At 44.0% G+C, this 15,875-nt stretch overlaps 1 protein-coding gene across 1 annotated transcript in view; it reads right to left on the reverse strand.

Annotated features, from left to right (window-relative positions):
- ADGRF5 (adhesion G protein-coupled receptor F5) overlaps positions 1 to 15,557 on the reverse strand; it is a 108,987-nt gene extending 93,430 nt beyond the window's left edge. Inside the window, exon 1 of the mRNA XM_060163052.1 lies at positions 15,351 to 15,557. The gene's annotated coding sequence lies outside the window, so the exon portion shown is untranslated. The remainder of the gene's footprint in view (positions 1 to 15,350) is intronic.
- Between the last annotated feature and the right edge of the window lie 318 nt (positions 15,558 to 15,875).

Raw genomic sequence — 15,875 nt, forward strand, 5'->3', positions numbered from 1 at the left:
AAAAGGGGAAGTTACAAGGGACACTGCAGAAATACAAAGCATCCTAAGAGACTACTACAAGCAACTCTATGCCAATAAAATGGACAACCTGGAAGAAATGGACAAATTCTTAGAAAGGTATAACCTTCCAAGACGGAACCAGGAAGAAATAGAAAATATAAACAGACCAATCACGAGTAATGAAATTGAAACTGTGATTAAAAATCTTCAAACAAACAAAAGTCCAGGACTAGAGGGCTTCACAAGTGAATTTTATAAAACATTTAGAGAAGAGCTAACACCCATCCTTCTCAAACCCTTCCAAAAACTTGTGGAGGAAAGAACACTCCAAAACTAATTCTATGAGGCCACCAACACCCTGATACCAAAACCAGACAAAGATACTACAAAAAAAGAAAATTACAGACCAATATCACTGATGAATATAGATGCAAAAATCCTCAACAAAATACTAGCAAACAGAATCCAACAACACATTAAAAGGATCATACACCATGATCAAGTGGGATTTATCCCAGGGATGCAAGGATTCTTCAATATATGCAAAACAATCAATGTGATACAGCATAGTAACAAATTAAAGAAGAAACCATATTATCATCTCAATAGATGCAGAAAAAGCTTTTGACAAAATTCAACACCCATTTATGATAAAAACTCTCCAGAAAGTGGGCATAAAGGGAACCTACCTCAACATAATAAAGACCATATAGGACAAACCCACAGCAAACATCATTCTCAATGGTGAAAAACTGAAAGCATTTCCTCTAACATCAGATACAGAACAAGGATGTCCACTCTCACCACTATTATTCCACATAGTTTTGGAAGTCCTAGCCACAGCAATCAGAGGAGAAAAAGAAATAAAGGAATACAAATTGGAAAAGAAGAAGTAATTCTGTCACTGTTTGCAGATGACATGATAGTATACGTAGAGAATCCTAAAGATGCCACCAGAAAACTACTAGTGCTAACCAATGAATCTGATAAAGTTGCAGGATACAAAATCAATGCACAGAAATCTCTTGCATTCCTATACACTGATGATGAAAAATCTGAAAGAGGAATTAAGGAAACACTCCCATTTACAATTGCAACAAAAAGAATAAAATACCTAGGAATAAATCTACCTAGGGAGACAAAAGACCTGTATGCAGACAACTATACGACACTGATGAAAGAAATTAAAGATGATACAAATAGATGGAGAGATATACCATGTTCTTCAATTGGAAGAGTCAATATTGTGAAAATCACTTATACTACTCAAAGCAATCTACAGATTCAGTGCAATCCCTATCAAATTACCAATAGCATTTTTTATGGAACTAAAACAAAAAATCTTAAAATTTGTATGGAGACACAAAAGACCCCGAATAGCCAAAGCAGTCTTGAGGGGAAAAAAAGGAGCTGGAGGAATCAGACTCCCTGACTTCAGACTATACTACAAAGCTACAGTAATCAAGACAATGGCACAAAAACAGAAACATAGATCAATGGAACAAGATGGAAAGCCCAGAGATAAACCCACACACCTATGGTCAACTAATCTATGACAAAGGAGGCAAGGATATACAATGGAGGAAAGACAGACTCTTCAATAAGTGGTGCTGGGAAAACTGCACAGGTACATGTAAAAGAATGAAATTAGAACAATCCCTAACACCATACACAAAAATAAACTCAAAATGGATTAGAGACCTAAATGTAAGACCGGACACTATAAAACTCTTAGAGGAAAACATAGGAAGAACACTCTTTGACATAAATCACAACAAGATCCTTTTTGATCCACCTCCTAGAGTAATGGAAATAAAAACAAAAATAAACAAATGGGACCTAATTAAACTTAAAAGCTTCTGCACAGCAAAGGAAACAAGACAAAAAGACAACCCTCAGAATGGGAGAAAATATTTGCAAACGAATCAACGGACAAAGGATTAATCTCCAAAATATATAAACAGCTCGTGCAGCTCAATATTAAAAAACAAACAACCCAATCCAAAAATGGGCAGAAGACCTAAATAGACATTTCTCCAAAGAAGACATACAGATGGCCAAGAGGCACATGAAAAGCTGCTCAACATCACTAATTATTAGAGAAATGCAAATCAAAAGTACAATGAGGTATCACCTCACACCAGTTAGAATGGGCACCATCAGAAAATCTACAAACAACAAATGCTGGACAGGGTGTGGAGAAAAGGGAACCCTCTTGTATGTTGGTGGGAATGTAAATTGGTATAGCCACTATGGAGAACAGTATGGAGGTTCCTTAAAAAACTAAAAATAGCATTACCAGATGACCCAGCAATCCCACTACTGGGCATATACCCAGAGAAAAACATAATTCAAAAAGACACATGCGGGCTTCCCTGATGGCGCAGGGGTTAAGAGTCTGCCTGCCGATGCAGGGGACACGGGTTCGTGCCCCAGTCCAGGAAGATCTCACATGCCGCAGAGCAGCTGGGCCCGTGAGCCACGGCCGCTGAGCCTGCACGTCCGGAGCCTGTGCTCCGCAACGGGAGAGGCCACAACAGTGAGAGGCCCATGTACTGAAAAAAAAAAAAAAAAAAAAAGACAGATGCACCCCAGTGTTAAGTGCAGCACTATTTACAATAGCCAGGTATGGAAGCAACCTAAATGCCCATTGACAGACAAATGGAGATGGTACATATATACAATGGAATATTACTCAGTCATAAAAAAGAACGAAATTGGGTCATTTGTTGAGACGTAAAAGGATCTAGAGACTGTCATACAGAGTGAAGTAAGTCAGAAAGAGAAAAACAAAGATCGTATATTAACGCATATATGTGGAACCTAGAAAAATGGTACAGATGAACCGGTTTGCAGGGCAGAAGTTGAGACACAGATATAGAGAACAAACATAGACACCAAGGGGGAAGGCAATGGGGCAGTGGTGATGGTGGTGTGATGAATTGGGAGATTGGGATTGACATGTACACACTGATGTGCATAAAATTGATGACTAATAAGAACCTGCTGTATAAAAAAATAAATTAAATAAAATTTAAAAATTTTTAAAAATTAAACATCACAAGAACTTTAAGGATTACTTTTCCTCACTTATTTATAAATAAAATCTAATAAATTAATTAAGATTATTGCTAACTTAAGGAAGTAACTATCCAGGGAATCAATAAAAATTTTTGAGTGTAGTGATTTTATTGTTTATTTGTTTTGTTTACTGTAATGCAAGTGCTGTCTCTGCCTCAAGAACGTACCTAATGGCTGGGTCACTGGTGGCCAGGCAGCACATGCACAGTGGCTTGCTGTTCCAAGATATCAAGTTCAGATCACTAAATATTTCATATTTTAAGAGCAGCAGGCATTACTAGTATTCATTTATACAGTACACTTTTGGTCTCTCGCTATAGATAGATAGATATAGATTGATAGATAATAGATGCATGTGTGTGTGTATATATATATATATGTGTATATATATATATATATACATACACACACACACACACACGTAAAAAACAAAAAACAACATAGAGAAACTTGATCAAAAGCTGCAGAGCTAAAGGCTCCAAAGGGACAAACCCTCCACCTGAGTGTTTGCCCTGGGTAGCAAGTGACTTCCTGCTTTGCAAACAAACGTTTCAAAGGGCTGATGTTTAAAATTCCAAAGAACCCTACATGTCACCATTTTTTGACCATTTACAGAGCAAAATGAACCAGAATATTAGGAATACTGGGGTTCGATTTTCTTAAGCTACAGAAATATTTAAAAGTTAAAGGAGGGGCTTCCCTGGTGGCGCAGTGGTTGAGAGTCCGCCTGTCAATGCAGGGGACACGGGTTCGTGCCCCGGTCCGGGAAGATCCCACATGCCGCGGAGCGGCTGGGCCCGTGAGCCACGGCCGCTGAGCCTGCGCGTCCGGAGCCTGTGCTCCTCAATGGAAGAGGCCACAACAGTGAGAGGCCCGCAAAAAAAGTTAAGGAGCATTACAGCAAAGAAGATAAGAGATTTCAATCACTCTTCCTCCCAGGAATTTTCAGATTTTAGTGCAGCTTAAGAATCACCCAAATACTATGGCCTAAGTTCCTGGCTTCCTGGCTTCACACTCTGAGATTCTGCTCTGTAAAGTGCCAAAGACCAGCAGCCTTAGCACCACCTGGGAACTTGCTAGAAATGCAAACTCTTTATTTTTCTTAGGCTGCACCGCTCGGCTTGTGAGATTTTAATTGCTTGACCAGGGAGTGAACCCGGGCCCTTGGCAGTGAAATCATGTAGTCCTAACCACTGGACCACCAGGGAATTCCCTAGAAATGCAAATTCTTGAGCCCACTCCAGACCTCCAGAATCTGAAACTCTGGGGGTAGGATCCAGTCAGCCGTGTTTAAACAAATTCTCAGAGGTGATTCTGATGCACACAAAAGCTTACTAATCAGTGAGATATAGCACGATTATTTTTACCATGGTGGTTCTCACTTTGCAAAAGTACTGATGCCTCGTCTCCAGGTCCAGGCCAGTAGAATCAGAAGCTCTGCCTACATTTAGAGAAACACTGGCAGATAGATAGCTGCTGGATTAGTTTGTGGAAAGTCTCTCCTCTCTCTAAAATGACATACAACTATCTTCAGCTAAAACCCTGAATAATTATAGCTTCTGCCTACACACCCATCTTCACTTCTCTCCATCACTTTCTTCTCTTCCTACCCTCCCCTCTCTGTAGCCCCTCAGTGCCCTGCAAGCACTGTGTCCTCCAGCCTCTGCCTAGAACTGCCACCTTGCCCCATATTCATTGGTCTAATACCCATTGTCTTTCAAGGCCCCAGTCAAGGTCATTCCAGGCAAGAATCTGCTTTGACTCAGTCTAGTTGTGTGTACATCTCTGCCCGTCACTTCCCTCCATCAAGGCATTTCCTGAACTACATTAGAAAGGCTTATTTGTGAGCTCCTCCTCTATCCTATGATTCTCCTAGAGCCCGCCTTCACGGCCAAGGCGAGGCCTTGTTTGTCTACTGCTGTGTGCTTAGCATCTAACAGTGTAGGCCGGTGCTCCATCACTGTTTGTTAGGAATGACTCCCCAGGTGGCACATTATTAGAGGTGCTATAAAATGTTAAGAGCATGGGCTTTAGCACCAGACTACTTGGGTTCACGTCCTAGCTCTACCATTTACTAGCTATGTAAGTTTGGACAAATTACTTCATCTCTGTTCCTCCGTGGTTGTTGTTGATGAAACTTTTGTTGTTATTTTTTTATTGAAGTATAGTTGATTTATAATGTGTTCATTTCTGCTGTACAGCAAAGTGATTCAGTTATACATTTATATATACATTCTTTTTTTCTATTCTTTTCCATTATGGTTTATTATAGGTTATTGAATATAGTCCTCTGTGCTATACAGTGGGAGCTTGTTGTTTATCTGTTGTTATTTTTAATTGCTCTCTCTTGCTGAGAAACTACTCTGGCCCAGGGTCTGTGCTGAGTGCCTTTCAAAAAAATTGTGTGTGCATGATGTCATTTAATTTTCACAACAATCTGGGAACTGGTTAGCTCTTCCCACTCAAGGGAGGGAGGCTTGGAGAGGTTACTCAACTTGCCAAGTCCCGTTTAAAAAACAGCGTAGATTGGAGGTCACATGGAAGAATTTGAGGCAGAATCCAAACTCCAAACCCAGCTCTTGCCTCTATACTATCTCGTGCTCTGAGACGAGCTGCCAAGATTTAAATACACAGAGTTAAACACACGATGGTGTGAAGGATGGTACAAAGCGGTATAGGATTCTCTTCCAAACTTGTGGCCCAGAGAAGGGCAACAAATTCAGCAGGAAGGATGTCACGGCAAAGATGAGCCCAGATGGCAAACTCATTAACCTACCCAGTGGGATGCACCGAGGGTCAGGAAGCCGACTGTAGACACTTTTCTAAACAGAAGCTGGCAGGCATTTCCTAAATATCGTTACTGATGGGTAATACAACGTCCTTCCCACCCCCAGCCTCACTTCCCCCTACAGGCTTGATTTAATAGATCCAGGTAGAGCGTGGCAATTTGCATCATGACCAGTGCCCCCGTCCATTCACCTCTTGGTGATCTCTAGACCACACTTGGACAAACGATGCTTTGTATCTCTCATATAGCCATTTTCTGTTGTTTTGTGCTCATATTTTATAAGCATTATTACAAAAACAACATAGAGATTTTAAAGGGATGACCTTTTTCAACATAAATAGCGATTCTCCTATTTTCTCCTCATAGCCCCAGGGAGGATGCAGAATACTGTCACCGCCCAGGGTTGGGTGAGCCTCTCTGCCCTGCCTTCTGAGACCCATCCCTGCCCTACGTGCTCCCGGGAGACAGGACCTTGGGTGGATTCAGCCCTGACTCAGTGATCAGGCTGATTCTCCTGGGGTTCCCCTGGTTCTCCTTCAAACAACTCGGCAAATCAATCTCTGTGGCTTCAACGGACCTGCAGGTGCAGCTGTGGAAAGTTTACATAATGCCAGCTGCATGGTGAAGTGGCAAAACCTTGACAAAATATTAGCTCTGTTCCACCTGGCAACCCCACTTCAGGTGCACGAAAATACGGTGTCATTCATGACGCATTCAGACATTTTCCCTGAGGGGAAATTTAAATTTAACATGAAATCAGGTTGTCGTTCCTTTCGGCTTCTAAACAGAGATTGAACACTCAGATAGGAAGTGCTCGGAACTGTGATTTTGATTTTAAGGAAAAGTGAAATATTGTTAGTAGTCTAAATGTGAGTAATTTAACTTTAAAGATTATATTTAAATATAATTTTTATATTTTTAATTTAATTATGTATTTAAATAAAAATTTACTAGTACTTTTACCCTCAAACAGTAAAGATGTTATTTAAGCTCAGGGATAAGTTCACCAAAACGTCTGTTTGTTAAATGACACTTTGATGTTCCCAACTCTTTATCAAACATTTATCGAAAACCCAATGTGCCATCGAAATGCCCAATGTTGTGCTGGGGGCTAGGAATAAAAAGATCAATAAGATGGCGTCTCTATGTCCTAGGAAAGAAGTGCATGGGAACAATTACTGAGAATACAAATACAAAAAGCACTACAACGAAGGAATGTGAGGGCTCCGAGAAAAGAGGTCAGATCTGCACGTGGATGGAGAGACTTGTAAAAAGGAAGTAATCTGGTGGCATTTAAAATAAGCTTTGAATAAGAACCTGCTGTATAAAAAAATAAAATAGGCTTTGGATGATCAATAGATTACTTAACAGACAAGGGAGAAAAGAGGACTCTGGACAGAGACGTGAATTGCAGCTGGGTGGTGATGTAGATGGAGAAGGGAAGGTGGTCCAGATCACGGCCATCAGGAAGTGGAGGGAACAGCAGAGGGAAAGGAACCTGCAAAGAAAACTGAGTAGTAGCTGGGAAGCCAGGAAGCAGGACAAGAGCAGAGAAGGTGGTAGGCAGTCCATGAGGTCACATGCTGTAGACAATGAAGTGAGAGTCTTGACAAGACTAAGGTGCCGAGGTGTAGCTAAGGTGCCCCAGGGGGTCGGGCAGATGAGGAGATAGAGCAGAATGGTTTCCTGGGTGAATGGCTGACGATGACACGAGGATGTCATCAACAGTTCTTTCATGCACTTCCTGATGGGGAGGAAAGGAAGATGGAAGAGTAGCTGCATGGTCGGCAAAGGTTGTTTTGCCATGAGGAGGTCTGAAGCAGATTTAAATGACAGTGGAAAGAGCCAATCAGAGGGGAGCGTGGTGATGGGGAGGGTGGGAGGGGGTGAGAGCCAGCTTTGAATGCAGGGAAGGGCCGTCTCTTCCCTTGAGGCAGGAAAGGAGGAGGAAGAGATGGGTGTGGGAGGAGATACTTTCGTGGAGTTGGTGGTGAGAAGCGATTTCCTCTGAGATGGCAAAGCTGTCTCCCGAGAGTGAGGTGTGTGTGCACGTGCGTACGTGTGTGTGTCCCCCATGCGTGGGTGGGGAAATGTATCTGGGAATCATTAGCGTCTCCAGCAGCACGAGGGCTCAGGTGCCGCTTCTGATATTTCTGGACTTAGATCACACTGTTCCCTGGCTGCTTTGTGCTCTCCCGTACAACGCATGAGTGTGTGTGTCTGGATTTAGGTATAAAAATTCAGATGTGCTTGCACTTTCTTGCCGGCAGAACTTCTACTTTCCCTGGGTTCCTGGTGGAGCTCAGGTACGTACGTAGCATGTGCTCCATAAAGAACTTGGTTCATGAAAGATCTTTCCACTCATCGTGCCCCGACTTTAGCCTGACTCCAAAGGGGAAGAGCAACTATCATTCTAGAGGGATCCCGCCCTGGGGACAGGGAACTGAAATTGCGCCAGCATTTTTAGTAGAAAAGTCTATTATGGTAAATAAAGCAGAAATTTTACCTGGTCTGAACAATGACTGGGTGTATGCTGTGATATTGAATGAGAGCTTTAAAAAAAAAAAAAAAAAGTAAGTTTTATGCTTTATTGCCTATCTCCTCCACCAACACACACACACAGCCTGTTCTGCATATGCACTTGTGGGTGCCCACACACAACCCAAGTCTGAAATCTTTCTGCACCTTCAAAGGCTGGCAGCAGGATTTGTCTGCAATGTGGCAGGCAGGGAGAAAGGGTTAATAAGGATCTGGAGCAATGCTTCCACTTGTCCTTTGAGGAGTAACAAAGAGAGGAAGCACAGCCTTTGTGGAAGGAAATTCCCAGGCCCCACGTGACCTGCCCTGTGAACCCCTGAGGGGTGTCTGATAATAAACACTTGCAAACAAAACAATCCATAAAGGTGTTTTTTTACTAACATTTGCACATTTTTCACCAAAGGGCTAGAACAGCTTTTCCTGCATCTGCAGACCCCAGAGGGGGCCTGGTCATCCACCTGCTGGCAAAGCCCAACCATCTTGTCCAGGCTCAGGACTGGCGTTTCTATGTGCAGGTCCCCTGGCCCCTGGGGCCTCTGATTGTGCAGGGGCCCCATCTTCACAGTAGGCTGCTGGGATGCAGATGGTAGACCCCGCACAGGGTGGGTATGGACCACTGTGTGCAGACCTGAGACCCACCTTTCCTCCTCCGTCGTAACCCCCAAATGGCAAGCCTGAGCATTGCAACCTTGACTCCGTGCAGTGACCTTCCCAGGAGTGGGGAGCTTGACAAAGGCATGAAACCTCTCCTAATAAAGCGCGTCCATTAAGTAACAAATTAGGCTTCCTCCTCTGCAAGGAGGAAGAAAAAACAAACCTAACGGAAACCAAAACAAAAACAAAATAGCAAACCCCCCAAACAACAACAAAACCCCCTGGAGACTTGATGGTAAATATTCCTACAAAAATTTCTTGGAAGGAGCTCAAAGCATATTAAGACCAAAACGCAAAACTTTGAGCAAAAGTCTAGTTTGGGTCAGTTTATTTGTAATTTTGCACCTTATTTCTCCCAAAACTAATAGGATGTGAGGTTTATTGCATCCATTTTGTAGATAAATAAATCAAGGATCAGAAACCAGTCTAGGATAATAGGAAAGATCTAGGTGACTCAGGTGTCTTTTCTCCTGTGTGTGTGTGTGTGTGTTGGCGCTGTGTGTACATGCATCTATGCTTTTTAAAAACTATAATATGCTTTAAAACCCCTTTATTAATTGCAATCTAACCCAGGATCTTAGCATGACAACCCCGTTTCTGGGCTAGACCTGAATCCACCTCACGACAAGGGTGAGGGTTGAGTAGATCCCCAACTACAAACAGAAAGCTGAAACTTTATTTCCGAAATGCCATTGCTGATCTCTGGGATATTTTTAGATGAGATAATCATACACGTCTACTCATTTGCATGTGCCCAGAGCTGCCGGACGACCTGCATGGTGACCCCAGCACTGAGGACCATGTAGACCGAAGGAACGATAAGTTCCAGATATCATGGGGGCAGGGTTACCCGGAGCCTCGCACTCAAGCCCCCCGCTGCCCTTTGTACTGTGACAATGAGCGGAAGCACAGGCTTGTTAGAGGAAATTCCCAGGGCCTTAGTTTGGACATTAGACCGCTGCTTTGCCATGCTGGGCCGGCATCTAAAAATAAACACGCGGGTCTGCACGGGTTTCTGTGATTTTGTCCTGCATAGCTGATTATATTTCAAGGGATTTTTAAAAATTTCGTTTTCAATAAAGTGAGCCTGGGTAAACCTGGAGAATAAAATATATTGTAGTTTTGTTTCAATTTGACAAAATGCAGCGTTTGCTGACATCCACTTCTACTGAAAGAACCACAGCTTCTTTTCCCTGAGATTTCAAAACAAAGATGGAAGAAATGGAAAGCACGTGGAGATGCTGCCCAAGCAACTGCAGAAAAGATGTGAGGGTCCAAAACTGCAAGACCAGAAAGTTCTTATGAGTCCTGGAAGGATGAAGTATTAGCAAAGCCTCCGAGGGGACCTGGAGCAGTGAGTGATGTGTGCAGGCCCCTCTCCCCATAAGCTAAATTATCCCTTTTGTAAAAGCCTCCAGGTCCTTAGCTGGCAGAGAGGCTGTTATCATGTGGCTCATTTAGCAGAAAAGGAAAGGTGGGTGGAAAACAATGGCTGATGAACTAGACTCAGAGCAGGCAGCCAGCGGCAGCCAGCTCTCCTCTCCCCGCAAAAGTCAAATTCCACATTCACAGTCCCCGTAATTTAGAGGATGGTAGAACCATTTATTTTGCACTTTTTTTTTTTTTGCGGTACGCGGGCCTCTCACTGTTGTGGCCTCTCCCGTTGTGGAGCACAGGCTCCGGAGCGCAGGCTCAGCGGCCATGGCTCATGGGCCCAGCCGCTCCGCGGCATGTGGGATCTTCCCGGACCAGGGCACGAACCCGTGTCCCCTGCATCGGCAGGCGGACTCTCAACCACTGCGCCACCAGGGAAGCCCTATTTTGCACTTTTTAAAATTAGATTTCGAGATGGCAAAGAATACATAGACATATCGTCGTGTTTTCATTTTATACATAGAGCAAAAATCAGGGACAAAGCTTGGAGTCTTGCTGTTAACTTGCTTGATCCAGTTTGGGTGAAAATGTACCAAAATGTGGCAGTTTTCCATCAAATAGGAATGTGATTGCAGCACAAGAAGTAACCCACGATCTAGTTAAAGCGTAACCCAAGAAGAGCGGTTTGGAGTGAACTTTTCCCATCTCATTGTTCTCGTTTCTTTTTTGCTTTTTCCTGGAAATCCAACCTTTTGACTGTTGCTGCAAAGACCCTATTTAAAAAGCATCTCAGCTGATGTGTAGGGCTAGCTAGTCAAAAGGCAGCCCCGATCACTCTGTAGTCTGATGGGGTTTTTTTGCAGACTTTTATTTTGTGGCTTGGGCTGGAACCCTGACATCACGAGACTCTTGGTAGCTTTGAGTGGGAAGGACCTCGAGGTCATCACCCAGGCTCCACCCAGTGCGGGCTTCCCTTTGGGAACACCCTGGCCATGGTCTTCCAAGGTGCTGGAACACTGCCCAGGACAGGGTGTTCACCCTGCCACAAGGCAGCTCACCCAGTTTTAGACAATTCAAATGGTGGGTAAATCCTTCCGTACATTGAGCTAGGACCTGTTACCCTATAATTGCCACTGATCCATCCTCTGTTGACCCCTTTTCCCACCTTGAGCAATCTTTAAATATTTGAAGGCAACCTTCATGGGCTGCAAGACTTACTTCTTACTTCAAATGTCCTCTGGTTCTTTTAACTATTCTGCACATGACAATTTTCTCATTTTCACCATCTTGGTCAACCTCCTTTTTTCAGATCTGATGTATTTTTTGAGGCAACATACTAGGTACTTAAGCTAATTAATCTTCTCTACAACCTTGCTTGGTAAATATTATCTGCATTTTCAGAAACAAATCTAAGACTTGATGAGATACAACCACTTATTGAAGGAGATGGCAGATAGAGGATTCAGAAGTGGGTCTACCTCTTTCTAGCCCCCTCCATGCCTCTGATGAAAAAACAAATGTTGGTCAGGTACAGGCAAGGTTGATCTCAGATACATCCTGCGATCTGCAGTAGGTCATTAGAAACCTCCCAGGCAGGTAAGCCTCTTTTTTTTGTTGCTATAAGGTGTGCTTGCTGATAGAGACTGATGTTAACTTGAGGAGTTAGGAAATGACCATCAGAAAACACCGCCTGCTGGGAGGCAACTATACACAAGGTGGGTGTGCAGGAAATTTGGAGGCAAAGAGATACACGAGGAACAGGAAGCAAGAAGGAACTCAGAAGGTTTGGAAGCTGCACACGTGATGAAGCAGGAAGAGAAGGCTCAGACAGGCAAAGGGTGAACCCTGGCGAGTGCCTAAAGAGTTTGCTGCAGCCTCGGCCTGGTGGTTGTATCTGGAGAACAAATAGAAAGTATTTGTTTCCTCCCAGCTGTGCATGCACCCCACGGGGGTGCAAAGCTCGGGGACAAAGGATACTATGTCCGGCCCCCAACCTCTGATTCTAGGTGAAATGAACACAAATTAGAAAGAACCCAAGTGTAATCAGAAAGGGAGTCCTTACAACCATGCCGCAGTGGGGGTCAGGGATCCCTTCTTTGCTCTATGTCTACAAGTTTCCAGATTTTTTCCTGCACGACTTGGTGGAGCCACTTCCTTCCCTTCTCCTGACTGCTTTCCAAAAGCAGAGACTGCCTGAGGATGACACTGCCTTTCTCCTCAGCTGCCCTACTTCAAACCAGCTCTCCACCCAACAATGAATACCAAGTGGATTCCTCTAAGCTGCAGGGCGCTGCTCCCTGGAAGCCACTGCCACATTGTGTTTGATGGAAGGTGCCAAAGGACAGCATTAATGTCACAGCCGAGCTCGTGGGCATAGTCATGAAATGTCTCCCTTAAGATCTCCTCTTTGCCAGTTTGACCCAGAGAACGGCAGAGCCCTGCCCTTCAGATCATCACGTAACGTGACAGAAGTGAGTGCAGAGGCTCCCTGGATATTATCTTCTCTGTACACTCATGAAGGCAGGGGCCTCTTTTCCTTCTAATTCTCCATCTTGTTCACCACTTGAGAAAATCCAGGTCCAGCAAAGGGATGTGGACGCACCCAGGGTCACCTGGCTAGGGAATTGCAGGTGCTGGGCTAAATCAAGGTGCAGAAACACAGCCCCGCTTCCTTTCCACTAAATCACTCTGCCTTCAAGCTCCTGCTGTCTTTACTAGGATGCGCCAGCTTTGGTTAAAGATGAGGCTTTCAGTTTTCCTTCAGACTTTCTAAGGAAAAGCAAGACAGAGGATGACAAAAGGCGCATCTTGTCTATGGGGAGCTGCATGGAGGCAGGGCTCGCATTTGTGTCGTTGGTCATCGTATTTGTAGCAGGGAGCACAGCAACTGGTATGGGGAAGGTGCTCAGTACCTATTTGCTGAAAGAGGAGTAAGTCTCTGACTTGGAGTGGCGGCGAATGAGGGGCACTGATAGAGAAACACCTTCTGGGAGAGACTATTCACAGCGACGTAAAGAAATAGATTCGAAAAGGTATGGCATAGGGTAGGTACTCAAAATATTTGGTGAAAACAATGAATCCAGCCAAGTCTCATAAAGGAGAGTGTGGAAAAATATTATAGACAGTGGCAATCTCCTTGGAAGACTTCAAACTACAGACCTCAATCTGGGGATGATTTGGGCCTCTTCAAATAATGTATCCATTCATTTGTCCATCCATTCATTCATTCATGAATTCAAAAACACTGAGCACAGGCTATGTACCTGGCATTGGTTCAAGTGCTAAGGATTCAGAAGTCAATCTCTAGTAACTCCTCAAGGATGAAAATAGTAAAGCTAGCAACGAGCATTTAAGGTACTAAGGGCTATGGCAGAAGCACTTCGCTAAGTTGCCATAAAATACCAGACTTGATGGGCATTTAGTTTAAGGTGGACTGGATGGGGGGAGGGGGCAGGAACAATCAGGCTGCAGCGGGTAGTTGGGTGGAGAAGATGAATTAAGTTATGGGGACAGAGAGAACAGCACACACAGACATAGGTAGGCGTTAGAGCTCTCTCATATTGGGGAAATGGAAGGTATTGGGTACAGCTGGAAAGTCAGAGGGTGAGAGGTAAGGCTGGCTGTATGATAAGGACCATACCTTGAAGGTCTTGTCTACCTTCCTTAAGTTGGGGCTTCACAAACTTTAATGCATGTGAATCACCCAGGGACCTGGTTAAAATGCAGATGCAGTAAATCTGGGGAGCAGATAGAGAACCTGCATCTCTAACAAGCTGCCCAATGATGCCTGATGCAGCTGGTCCCTGGACTACCCTTTAGGAAGCAAGGCTGTAAGCAACGGGATGCAATGGAAATATTTCACTGAAGCGAGTGACATTAAGAGAATTGCATTTTCCCAAGAACCCTGTAGCAGGGTATGGAGGACGGAATGGAGGGAGACTCTGCTGGGGTAAAATACAGAAGTGGCAAGAAATTTTGAGCATCTGAACTAAATAAAGTTAGGAAAGAACAGTCAGTGTTCAAATAAACAGGTGCAGACTGGTATTCTATGAAGTCGCTGTAAAATATTTCTCCCAGAGGAAAGGTTGCTTGTGAGGACGAAGATGAAACAATGAAAGCATAAGAGGCAAAAAAAAAAGTCAAAGAGGCACATAGTGTTATTTGAATAAGTCTAGACCCCCCTCTGGGTCTGAGTGGACACGTCATCTCCAGCCCCAGTAATGACTGAAAAAGCAAGCAGCTAAGGGGCGCAGCATCCCTGCAGACAATTATCACAACAGAGCAAATAAAATCAGCCTTCTCAGCCATCACTTGAGAGACACTTGCATCTAGTTTCAGGAAGCTTCAGGAAGAACAACTGTTTCATAGCAAATTCTGGAAAATAACATGGCAGTCCACCTGATCTTGAACACAGTGCTTGTTCATTTCTTATAACTCATAGGTACCCGAAATTAGAAACACCTATTTATATTGCTGTCAGAAAATACCCTATCCGCTCTAAGCCATCTTTAACTGAAAGGAAAAACTCAGAAAGGAGTAAAAAAAAAAAAAAAAAAAAAAACAAGGGAAGGGTCTACATTGTTGAAAAGGAAAGGCAGGTGGTAAACATTTTTCTCATATACTGAAGCCCCCAAAATGCAGCTTCTAATGGGATTTCCCTCCAAAGAAAAGAAGAATCAGCTTCGCGTTCTAGGTACTATTCTGGGTGGCATTCTGTATCCAAAGATGTCCAAAAGCAAAACCCCCAAGAGTCATCTCCCCTCTCACTCTTTTTCCCCACATCCTGTAAATGAGTAAACCTCAACCAGACACAGAGGTTGAAAACACGCAGCCAACTGGAAAAGCCATATGGATACACACTTCAGAACAGCTTTGTTCACAGTACAAGGCAAAAGAAAAGAGTGCAGGAACCTACCTTTCTCGTCTGTGCTTTGCAGCCTCCTGAAGTTTAACCCTGTACTGGAGAGCTTCCCAAGAACCTCTCTGGGGAGGTGAAACTGAAGGGCCTCCCCTTCAATCACAGCCGCGGAGAGGGTGGGGTTGCCCAAGACCAGACTTCAGCTCGTTGGCTCACGGGGACCTCAGGGAGCAGAGGTGAACTGCCTTCTAGTCTCTGCTGCAGGAAGAAACTGGGTGACTCGGTGTGGCTGGAGGTGGGGGTTAGAGGCTGGGGGAAGGGAAGTAATCTGGGAACCGTATTAAATAAGAGATCCTCTCCACATGATTTCCTGTAGTAGGTGCCTGTTGCCTCTCTCCAGGCTCTCCAGAGGAAGTAAGACATTTAAATGTGTCCTTTGGCCACTGGCAAGAAGAGAATAAACATGCTAAGAATCGTGGAAATGAGAATTAGCAGGGCAGCAGGCAGGGGGCTGATGGGCCAGCTAGCTTTACCTTGTACCAAGTGCTTTCTTCCTGAAGTTTCTCCAAGTGTTCAACTCTG

Source organism: Lagenorhynchus albirostris, chromosome 10, assembly GCF_949774975.1.
Source record: "Lagenorhynchus albirostris chromosome 10, mLagAlb1.1, whole genome shotgun sequence".
Lineage (NCBI taxonomy): Eukaryota > Metazoa > Chordata > Mammalia > Artiodactyla > Delphinidae > Lagenorhynchus > Lagenorhynchus albirostris.